Genomic DNA, 12,997 nt, shown 5'->3' with positions numbered 1-12,997 from the left:
CATACGTAAGAGCAAAGAAACTATTGTAGGGCTGAAAGTTTGAAAGAACTCTATGCTAAAGCCATCCGGCCCTTGAGCCTTGTTTGGAAAGGAGGGAATAACGTTTTTTAACTCTTCTACACTGAGTTCAGCATCTAGTGCCTTTATTTAGTCTTCAGACAACTGAGGTAGAGCTAATTCTTCAAAGAAACCTTCCATAGCATCATAATCAGGTCCATCCTGTGATTGATGAACACTTGCATACAAGTCTATAAAACATTTACAAATTTTTTCAGGGTCTGTCAGCAGGGTACCATCTCTGGACTTGATATGATGTATAGCTCTCGAAGCCTGCTTATGTCTAAGCTGATGAGTAAGTAACCTGCTTATGAACTGCAGAAAAATATGAATAATCTTTATTATTGGAATGAAGGAGCCTCCATATATCTACAAAATTGTATGATTGCACTATATTATTAGTTTATTAAGAGTTTCACTGCTTTTAAATGAGCTTGTCTGGGGGCGTTGCCTTTGTTGTGTGCGTGTGAATGAAAGGCATATTCTTCTTTATCAAGATAGCAACACCTCTGGATCTGGTGCTGAAATTGGACTGATGGACCTGTGATGCCCAAGAGGGACAAAGTACCTTAGCAGCAGTTTTTTTTTATGCGTCTCCTGAAGAAAAACAGATATCAGCCTTAAGAGCACGTAAATGTGCATATACTACTGTATGACATTTTTATGGTGTTTTGGACAGCATAATATACTATGACATTTTTATTCTATTTTGAACAAAATACTATACTATGATTTTTTTTATATTTTGGAAGACATGCTGTAGGATGACATTTTATGCTGTTTTGGACAACATGCTATAGTATGACTTTGTGATGCTATTTTGATTAGCATGCTATACTATGGGTTTTTTTTGGTTTTTTTTTTGCTTTTTTGAATGACATGACATTTTTATGCCGTTTTATACGACATGCTATTTATGGTATTTGGACAACAAACTTTAGTATGATATTTTTATGCTCTTTTGGACCACATGCTATACTATGATATTTTTAGACTATTTTGAACGAAACACTATCGTATAAATTTTTTAAGGATATTTTGGACAAAATACTATTGTATGGCATTTTTATGTTATTTTGGATGACATTCTATAGTATGACATTTTTGTGGTATTTTGGACATCAAACTTTAGTATGATATTTTTATGCTGTTTTGAACGAAATAACATTCGTATAACTTTTTTTATGATACTTTGGACAAAATACTATTGTGTGAAGTTTTTTGGTATTTTGGGCAACATGCTATAGTATAGAATTTTTATGCTGTTTTGGACAACATGCTGTACTATGACATTTTTATACTATTTTGAACGAAAAACTATTGTATGACTTTTCCATGACATTTTGGACGACATGCTATAGTGTGATATTTTTATGCTATTTTGGACAACATACTTTAGTATGACATTTTTTTTTGCTATTTTGGACGACATACCATAAACACATCTGTATTTTCCCAAAAAGGAAGCGATGGATGACAAATGAGGTCCAGCTTCTCCTGAGACAGTGCGATGCAGTCTTCAGATCTGTGATCAGAGAGCAGTGTGGTCAGACATAACCCTAAAAGAGGCATAAAAACAGCAAAGATGGCATGCAAGGACAGGATTTAGGGCCACTTCACTTCAAGATACCTGACACATGATGGCAGGGCATTCAGCAGATAACCAAATTCAGGAGCAGCAGAGAGCCTCTGTCAGGAAACAGTGCAATACTGGCCTGAGGGACTGAACCACTTCTTTGCCCAATTTAAGAAAGGACCAGACAACATTGATTCACCCCAGCTAGACACTGCTGACCACTCGTTTACCTTGCAGACACAAGAGGTTAAACCAGTCATGAAGGCTGTTAATGTCAAGAAGACGGCAGGTTCAGATGGGATCCGAGGCAGGGTTCTCAAGGATTGTGCCCATCAGCCTGCAGAGGTTTTTATTGACATCTTCAATCTCTTCCTGGTGCAGGCTACTGGTGCAGGCAACTGCCCACAGACAGTGATACTCGGCCCTTACATCTCCCAGAGCTTGACCCTCAGCACAGGAGCACCGCAAAGTTGTGTGCTTAGCCCCGGCCTCTACATCCTCTGTACATGCGACTGCACACCTACACACCCCACAAATACAATCATAACATTTGCAGACGATACAACAGTGGCGATGAGACAGCCTACAGAGACCAGGTCTGCAAATTAACCTGTCACTAAACATCAAAAAGACTACGGAGCTCCTTATTGACTTCAGACAGCAACAGGAGGAGCAACTGCCACCCAAGATAGGAGAGAAAAAACGGAGAGGGTACCCAGTTTCAAAACTCTGGAAACCCACATTCACAAGGACCTCTGGTGGACCATAAACTCCACTGCTCTAGTGAAAAAGGCCCAGCAGAGACTATACTTCCTCAGGACGCTGAGGAGGATAAACCTCTCTGCAAAATTGCTTAAGTCTTTCTACCACTCGTCTGTTGAAAGCATCCTTACATATTGCATCACAGCCGGGTACGGGAACTGTTCAGCGGCAGACAGGGTGGCTCTTGAGAGGGTGGTCAGTGTGGCTCAAAAAATCATTGGTAGATATTTACAGGTCTCGCTGCCACAGCAGAGCCTGCAGGATTGTGAAAGACAGTTCTCACCCCTTCCACCATCAGTTTACGCTGCTGCCCTCTGGAAGGCGCTACAGGGCCCTGAAATGCCACACCTCCAGACTGAGGAACAGTTTTTGCCCCACAGCCATACACGAACTCAACTCTCATCCCCCAACCCCCAACCCTACCCTACCACCACTGCAACAATTTTAAGATACTGCATATGCACTTAATATCATTTTATCATGTTTATAGCATCTCATTTATATTTATCTAATTTAACAGTTATTTATTTTAATGTGTGTGTATGTGAGTGTGTCTCAACTAAGTGAATGGAAACAGTTTTGTTTTTTATATAAGAGACAGGAAATCTCATTCAATTCAATAGTATGACTTTTTTATGCTTTTGATGCTATTTTGGACAACATACTATTGTAGGACATTTTTATGGTACTTTGGACACATTTTTCTGCTGTTTTGAACTACATGTCAAATCATGTATGACTTTTTTTATGATATTTTTGACGACATGCTATAGTATGTAATTTTTATGCTATTTTGGACGACATACTATGGTATAACATTTTTATGACATTTTTGACGACATACTATATATGACTTTTTTATGCTATTTTGGAAGACATACTATACTAAAACGTTTTTATGCCACTTTGGACAACATACTGTACTATGACATTTTTAAGTCATTTCAGACATTATTTTAAGCAACTATGGACAACTTTATAGTATAATATTTTGTCTAAAATGGCATGAAAAACTTCTACTACTTCTACTACTGTAGTATGGTGTCGGAAATTGCATAAAAACATCATATAATAGTATCTTGTCTGAAACGGCATGAAAATGACATAGTATAGCATGTTGTCCTGATTAAATTAATCTATTGTGAAGGCCATGTTGGAGGCATCCTGGCAGTTGAGCAGGGAGAAGGGAGACGCCCGGGAAGTGAGCCTACTTATAATCTGTCTTTAGGCCCGCCCCCTCTAGGTGTTGCTATCCAAACCTGACAGCCTCTTGGAAGTCGTGGAAGAGAGCAACTCAAGAGACAGAGTAAGACAGAGGCCGTCACAATAGATTATGACTTGTTTTTATTATGTACTATATTATAACTTTTTTCCAATTTTAAGACATACTATAGTATGACCTTTTTTTGGCATTTTTATGACACATTTTTACCAAATACAATACAATGATTTATTTTTTTCTGATTTTTATGTTATACTATAGCTTTTTTTGGCATTTTTATCACATGTAATATTATCACTTTTTTAATTTTTAAGACATATTATGCTATGACATTTTTTTAATTGTATGACATGCTACACCATGATTTTTGTTTGCAATTTTACAACATACTGCTTTTTTAATATATACTATACTCTGTTTTTTGTTTTGTTTTATTTACATACTATAATATTTTTAGGTTATTTTAAACACTATGCTATGATGGCCTTTTCTTGCATCCTTAAGACATAGTATTTTACAAACTTGGTGGCAAAAAAGTGTCTTAACACGCTATTCTATGACTTTTTTGCATGTTAATGTTAATTTTACACTATACTATTACTTTAAAATTCTATGACATATTTTACTTTCGTTTAAAACATTCTATGGTATGTATGTATGGTATATATTTTTTTATTCAATGACATACTACACTATACTACATAATTTTTCTTTGCAATTTTATGGTATACTATGCTTTGACTTTGTTTTTTTAATGACATACTATACAATAACATTTCTTTGACATAATATAACGTAACTCTCAAATATACTATGCATTTTATGACATATTACACTGTGGCTTTTTTGCATTTTGATGAAATACTATACCACTTTTTTGGCATTTTTATCACATATTTTATTAAGATTTTGTTTGCAATTTTAAGACATATTACACTATGACGTTTTGCTTTGCATTTTTAAGACAAACTACGCCATGACTTTTTCTTTTTGTTTTGTTTGTTTGTTTCCAGATTTTTATGAAATAATATCATGACATCAATCATGACCTTTTCTGCATTTTAAGTCATACTCTACTATAACTTTTTTGTCTTTTTTTTGACATTGTATACTGTGACTTTTTTTTTTGCAAACTATACTTTGGCACTTTGTTGCATTTTGATGACATACTCTATCATGAATTTTGTTTGTAATTACATACATACTATACTATGACAGGTTTTTATTTATTGATTGATCGATTGATCGATTTGCATATTTAGTACATACTATGCCAAATTACAAATGTTGACCGTATAACTGCACAGAAGTATGTGTGCATCTACTCATGGATGAGAGGCTGAGAATAACAGCCGTTAACATTCATGCTGGGCTCCTTGCCTTAGCTGTAATGTTAGCTTGCTAAGTGCTAGGTGAGCCTGTATGAGACCATCATTTCTGGAAAGAGACATTGCTGTTGAGTTTTCAATTTTTTTTTTTTTTTTGGAGGGGGGGTACTTAGAGCACCACAAGCTGAGTGCCAACTAGTTTCATTATAATGGAGAGAAGGCAGACATCTGTCAGGCCAATATCTTCAGCAGCCTGCAACTCACACCAAAACAATCTAGACTGAAAAATAGCACTAAACGTAAAAGGGAAAATACATATTTTGGATTTGGTGATATAGTGTCCCTTTAAAAAGAGTGGGCATGAGAGAGGAGTGTTTACAGGATCATTTTGCATCACGGGAAGTGTGGTATTTTTTTAAAGCTTCACCCACATCAGTAGCCGTATGAGAATGAGAGTGTGCTTTCTACCTTGCTGCTGAATAAAAAAATAGTTTTGTTTTTTTTTAGTTTGAAAGAGCAACCAATAGTTTTTCTGATGAGAAAGTTTAAAATTCAATTTCTTCTTCATAACCTCCCGTTAACAAGCTTGCGTTGAGTAAACAGCCTTTTTGTCCCTGCCCACTGAGGTGTAACGCAGCCAATGAGATTATTTCTGCCTCCAGAGCAGCCTCAGAAAAATGTTTAGATAATTACAACTCCAATCTGCCAACTGTAAAGGTTTGATTTTACAGAGGTGGGGGTCACACACCATATCTGACAGTATGTCACAGCCAATAGCACATTTTTAAGTGACAGTTTCCCCCATGATATATGGCACCAGTGTTGGCCAGGGCAGTACTTCAATTTGACATCTGAATTAATATGGTTGACTTTAATGCTGGTCAGTGCAATTTCAGACCTTCTTTAAATTCATGGCAATCCATGGGCGCGAGCTACAATTCTCACAGCAAACAACGGCGCCTGCAATTGCACTCCTCCACAAACACAGGAGGGGAAAAAAAGGACAAGAAAAAAGCGGAATAAGTTTGGATTTTCAATTTACACTGATCCTCAAGCCCATCAGCATTTAAATGAAAATATGAATCTGCAGTCAAAAAGAATCTATGGATGGGAGAACAGCTGAAGCATGAGAGGTAAGATAGCTACGATAGCCTGGGACAAACACTGCAACTCAAGCGGAGGGAGGGAGTAAGAAACGGCCAAGAACAGGGTTTTCCATAAAATAATCAGCAGCTTTCAAACTGTCTTTCCGCTTCTCATACGGGGCACGTTTTTTTCAACAATGTATTTCATTACCCGTCTCTTCCACTTTTAATGCAAACATGATCCCCAGACAGAGGGCTTATTTTGTTGGTTAAAAATTTAGTTTGCACTCTCTGTTGTCCCTTGCTGTCAGGGAGTGCTATCAGAAAGATTGTCATGTCTAGATTTGAAACAGAAAGAAGTCTCTCAGTTTTGATCCTCAGAAAGTTTCCCACTGACATGCAGAGGATGTGGGTTTGACAGACAAAGAGGAAATGCAGCAAGCCCCAGTCTGAATTTTTATCTACCTCAGAGAAAGCTGTAACTGTGGTCTGGTTTGGAGTGGCGTCCCCAAAGGGGGTCCCTTGAACTCACACCTCAAGATATCTCAATAAAAATGAGTTCTATGGGTACCGACAAGTCTTGAGCAGGCTTGTTCCCAGTAAATTTTATGTTGTTCATGATATATTGCTTCAAATCAAAGGTGAAATGTGTCATATTCAGGGGGATTTGGTGGCGTCTAGCGGTAATAAAACCAAATATGCCGGATGAGGAGAGGGAGGAGAGCCTGCATCAGGGCGAAGCTGACCTGACTTAGACCAAGAGCTGTTACGCTACCAAGCCTTCCTCTGTCTAATGTCCGGTTGCAGGAGAATAAAATGGATGAGATGCAATTGAGACTCACTCAGCAACGGGAAATCAGAGACTTCTCTGCGCAAATCTTCACAGAGACATGGTTATCCCCTTACAACCCAGATCAAGCTGTTGGACTGCATGGGTGGGCCTTGTTCAGAGCTGACAGGACACAAGACTCTGATGCAAATTCAGAAAAATGCACTGCAGGAGTAGCATGATGCCATCAGCAGCAATATGTCCAAGCAACTGGATGGAATTTCCATGTAATTTTAATCAACTCCTCCTTCAACTCCAAAGATGTAGCAGGATCAAGGACAAATTTTAACCAACAAATCTACTTTGCAAATTGTAGATTGCAACCATCTAAAACTTCTACCATCAAGAATTACTTTGTTTATCAGGAGCAAAATTATCCAAAGAGGTCTCTTCCTCTCCAAAACAAACAAAGCAGGAGACTGAAACAGCTATAAACACAGAACAAACTGGTTTTAAGGTACAAATCAGGGGATCTCAGATGCGGTTTGGCATCTCAGGGATGGGCTGCTCGACATTCAAGAGGATTTTACTGTGAGTAATATTAGGTCAAAGTCTCTCCTTTTCCAAAACAAACACACCCGGTGATGTAAACTGAACAAAACCCCCCAAAGGCAGTTTGAGCTTAAAAATCTGTGTATTTCTGATACAGTTTGGCATGTTGCTGCGGGTGACTTTCCCAACACATGCTAATGTGAAGTCACTTTTTTTTCTTTGATAACTTAAGATCCAGATGTTCATAAGGTTTCCATAGGAGGCAAAATCATCCACAAAAGTCACTTCCTCTCCAAAACAAACGGATCCGGTCATTTAAACCACTAGAAACATTGAATAAAACAGTTTCATGCGACAAACAGTAGAACTCCAGAGCTGCTCATTGCAGTTGAGTTTCTTTCTCTCATGATCAACGTAAAAACATGAAAACAGGAATGGCCATATCTAGAGCCACTGTTTAGTTTGAGCAGTCTGGGCTACTGTAGAAACATGGCGCTGCAACATGGTGATCTCCATACACTAGGACCCGCTCTCTATGTAGATATAAATGGCTCATTCTAAAGTAACAAAAACACGATTTTTATTTTCAGGCGATTACACACTCAAGAAAACATACCTACATACATATTATATTCTTTTTCTGTCAATATATCCCCCTAAAACTTACACACCGGTCCTTCAAAGCTGTACATTTGTCTTTTAAGGAAAAGGACAACCAGCCTATTTGAAGAACAATGAATCACCTAACAAGTATAGATACATAACACATAAACAGAGCTTAAAATGTGAACTGTACCAGTAGTAGTCTACTCACATCAGATAATATTAACTAAAATAAGGAACCAAAGAATATCAATGCATGATTCACTAACTCTCATATTGACATGTTTTTCAGCTGAAAATGTCTGTAGAGAGCTTCCAAAAGGTGAAAAGAACTTGACAGAAAACATCATATCAAGCAGTCGACTGCCTTATATTCAAGTACATCATTTCTTGAGTCACTTGAACAGGATTTCAAGTGCCTGTCACGCTCCTCTTTCACCATTTCTCTTCCTCAATCACTTCTACCTTCTGCACTTCAGAACGGCTGGCAAACCTCTTCTTTTCAGTGCAACACACACTGACCCAACACTGAGTGGTGCCAACTGACAAAACTATTACTTCTGCCCGACAGAAGTAATAGTTATGGCATGGCAAGTTTATTTCTAAAGAGCCTTTTATATACAGAGGCAAGTCAAAGGTGCTAACTATGATGACATTTATATGAAAACAGCGATAGTGCGCTCCATAATAAATGTAGTATTACTTACACATTTGTACAGGGACAAGAATGTAACATAAAGTGATGCCACACACCACAGCATTTATAGCCTGAGCTACTATGCAGTGTCTGTCCCTATGGAGTTTAAAATACATAAAATACAGCAGCAAACACACAAGAGACAGTAAAAAACACAAACTCAACAATAAATACTCAAGAGATGGTAAAAAAACAAAAAGCAAAGTCAACAATAGATACACAAGAGACAGTAAAAAAACACAAGCTCAACAGCGTGTACACACGAGATAGTAAAAAAAAAAAAACAAACAACAATAAATACATACATTGAGGATACAAATTGCAGACGTCAGCCAGAAAAATACAGACAAAAAATTACAAGACACCAACTACATAACTATAGAATACACCATAAAACTAGAGGCATCATTAGGTTATTCATGCATTACTACATGACTGATCGCTCTTCAAAAACTTTTGTGGTTTGAGTTTAAAAATGATCCCAGTCAGGATCCAGTTTGAGTTTTATTTTAAGGTTAATATTAGTATTATTTTTTTTTTAAATTTAGACTTGTGTTTTAATATTCGGAAGAGATGATTAATTACAACATTGTTTACAGTTGAAAAGCTCAGTTTTGAACTACTGTAAGTTTGATAAGTTTTATCAAAGAGATATAATTTGGAAAGTTTATGAATAGGAATATCATGATTTAATGTGTAAAATGCCTTATTAATAACATTTAAATGGGCCATAAGTAACCCCCTGTACAGTTGTCATGAAAATTTTGCGATTAGTTATATACTTTTCTTTGTTTGTTTTTCTTTTTCAATACCAGGGTGTAAATGTTTAGTTTTTGCTGTAAAGTTGGCCATTTTATGTTGGAGGTCTATAGAAACCTGACTCACTTTTGGAGCCAGCCTCAAGGCTTTTATTGCCTTTTAATTGAAAGGACAGGGCGAGCGTGAAGGGGGGAGAGAGAGAGGGAAAGGGCCGGGGCCGAACTTGAACCCACGGCTGCTGCAGCAAGGACACAGCCTCTGCACGTGGGGTGCCGCTCCATCCACTAAACCAGTTTTTGGCACTTCCACATTGGCTAAATTTTTCATCCCTGGAGATTGCCTCTTGGGCAGAACAGACTGTAAGTAGCCTGACAGACAAAACTCTGGAAAAATTAGTCCCCAAAACACTGACAGCACCAGCCACTGCTTGGTGAGCTCCTTGGTGCTGCTGCATTGTAATAGGCATGAGCGTATCAACATGTAGGTCAGCTCAGATCTTCTCTCAGTCACAGATTTTAGTGAGAAAATCCCACTGAAACTAGAAATGCGAGGGGGAAATGCGAGGGGGACATGCCCCCCCCCCCCCCCAAGAGAAAATTCACTACATATGAAATGTGCAAATGTAACATTTCTGTGGTATGCAGAAACGTATATATATATTATTCTTGCAACTGGGCGACCTGAGTTTAAAATTACTAGACACGTTTCCAAATGTGAAACCAAGCAAGCAGGGCCTTGCATCAAGTACAGGTGAGTCTGTGATCTATTTCAGTTGGAGTGCTGGGGAAGATGCTAACATACACATTTAAATAATTACATAGTAGTATGTCTTTGACTTTGGATAACCCACCAAACTCTTTGACAAAAGCTCTCTTTGTATCTACTGAGGACATAATCCCTATAAAGACAACATACTCTATGACTGCGAGCAACTCAGGGTGACAGCAGGAATCCCAGAGGCACATGTATCTTATAACTGAGCCTGAACTGACTCTTTAACAATTAAATCTAATTATACACCGGCTTTAATTACAGATTTTGCCAAAGTTGTCTGTTTTTTTTTTTAAGATTATTTTTCGGGCTTTTATTGCCTTTATTTGACAGGACAGTGTGTGTGAGCGGGAAGTGGGGGGGTTGACATGACATGCAGCAAAGGGCCGGGGCCGAAATCGAACCCACAGCTGCTGCTTATGGGGCGCCACTCTCTGAATCACCAGGCGCCCCAGAATTTCCCAAAATAGTCTTAAAGGAGAAGACCACCTAAATTAAGAATTCCAAGGGGCGCCTGGTGGCTCAGTGGCTGGTGTGGTGCCCCATGTGCGGGGGTTTTATCCTCAGCGCAGTGGCTGTGGGTTCGATTCCGGCCTCGGCCCTTTGCTGCATGTCGCCCCCTCTCTCTCCCCCTTTAACTCTTAAACTGTCCTGTCCATTAAAGGCAATAATAAGCCCCCAAAATAACATTTTTAAGAAATAAATAATAATAATTAAGAATTCCCATATGTTATTTCCGTAGCCTAGGAAAGTTCAATTGATATTTGTAAACATAGCAAGTGGGAAGTTGATAAATCCAGGTGGGAATTCCTGAATTCCATTCTAAATGTGTCCCATTGCATCTGCTGGGAAAAACATGGGCGCTCGCAGCAAACACATCTGAGCTTTACAAGCATCTACAGAGGACATACATGAATTACTGCAGCACTATTAAAGAAGAAAGGTCTGTAAAAATATGTCAACTTTCTCGCTCGTCCTTGCTTACTAAGTTAATGGAAAACAGCTAAAAAATGTGTAAATGGGAGCTGAGCGTTATAGTGTGAACCACCATATCTAATAGCATACAACTGTTGCATTCTGTTGTGTGAATAGAGACAGAGACAGAGTTACGCTTTTCTAATGTAGTGCTGTCAGCTCTGAGACTGAAATGTTCCCATACACTCCAAACATTCCCTTGCATGCTTTAATTTTTAGCATTTTTCACCATTCAATGTCTATGGGGCAGCTCCAGATTTTATACTTCATCACATCACAACTTTGAGTTGAAGCACTCTAGCCTTTAGATTTGGGAGAGTTGTTCATGTTTACCTATATTTTTGGGCTTTCTTAGACCATAGGAGTAATGTATAAATTTTGAAAATGGATGCAGTTCCCCTTTAATAGACTGACAATTCAAAATCAGACAAAAATAATCACTGCAAACTATACTAGTCACAAAAATGTGTTGGTACACACGTGCCAGCTTGAATGTGGATGGAGATAATCATTGGCATTATGAGTCACAGTAAGCTCCTAACATGCACACAGTAGGTGCTGTTGCTGTGACTAGTTTGCGCCTGACTGCTGTCCTCTCCCCGCTTATCTCCCCGCATGCAGGACCCAACCCCACTTATTTGTGATAATCCACAGATTGTAGGCAGCTAACAGACATTTGTTTTACGACAGATGCCAGATTCAGATAAACATTTAATTAGCAACTCATCAGCTCTGTCAAAGCTAATTACCCTAGTCTCCAGCCCTCGCCAAAAACTGCTCTTCTCGCAGTTGGTCTGCACAGCAGCTGACTGTGCTGGCTGTGGCGGGACACAAGGAGCCAGGGGCTGCACGGAGCAGGGGCCCTCACAGTGTACCAGGATTGAGAGCGGCTAATCCAGCAATTCCGCCATCACCAACTCTTGTGGGTCAGAGTGTTGAGGAGAATGAGTTAGATAGAATTACAGGCTGAGACAACATTGTGCTATTTATCAGCATTTTACACGCCTGTTGTGAAAATGACTGCTAGCGAGGTGTCTCGGCAGCGCTTTTGGTTGTCACGACAGCACATTTCTCAGCGCTCAGAGGGAGTGTGATGTGAATTTTTTTTGTGTGTGTGTGGTGGTGGTGGTGGAGGAGGGGGCACGGTGGACACGCTGTTTGGCTGACAAGTGATCTCTGGGAAGTGTAGTGCAGTAACAGCACAGAAGTTAGCTGGAGAGATTGAGCTGAAAAGAGGAAAAAACTGACAGAAAGTGGTGATGGCAGTCTGTCTTCCACCAAATAATTAGACTCCCTTCTGTTCAACAATCACTGTGTAGGTTTAGTAGAAGACATGAGGAGTGATGTTGTGGATAGCACATTTTGCTAGAAAACAAAGGTGGGAATTCACAGCATCATCTCTATGATTATTAGTTATTGTCGAGCCCTGCAATCACATTATCGCATCTCACTGAAATTAGATCTCTGCATCCTTACATATTACACACACCAAGGCGTCTCTCTACAGCATTCACATTAGAAGCTTCTCTGCACTGACCTGTAACCTAGCAACCGCCTGACGTCTCACCCAAGCAGATGATTAAAGGTACCTTCTTTTCCATTCCGAGCATGAACCCTTTGATAGATTTCCCCCCCTTCGACTCTAGCATTCTCTCCTCGGTAGCATGCCAAGAACACTCATATTACCTACAAATATGAAATATGAATCGCCACTCTGTTTTTTGCCATTTGAGACCAGGGGTCCGTAGCTGCCGGAGTGTGCAAAGCCCCATCATTAACTGCTCTGAAAAGCTCTTATGCATCTGGCTTTTCATGTTGCAGCGGGACAGCAGTTGGTCTGC

Source organism: Plectropomus leopardus, chromosome 19 (assembly GCF_008729295.1).
Source record: "Plectropomus leopardus isolate mb chromosome 19, YSFRI_Pleo_2.0, whole genome shotgun sequence".
Taxonomy (NCBI): Eukaryota; Metazoa; Chordata; class Actinopteri; order Perciformes; family Serranidae; genus Plectropomus; species Plectropomus leopardus.
Note: the sequence above shows the minus strand (reverse complement) of the source record.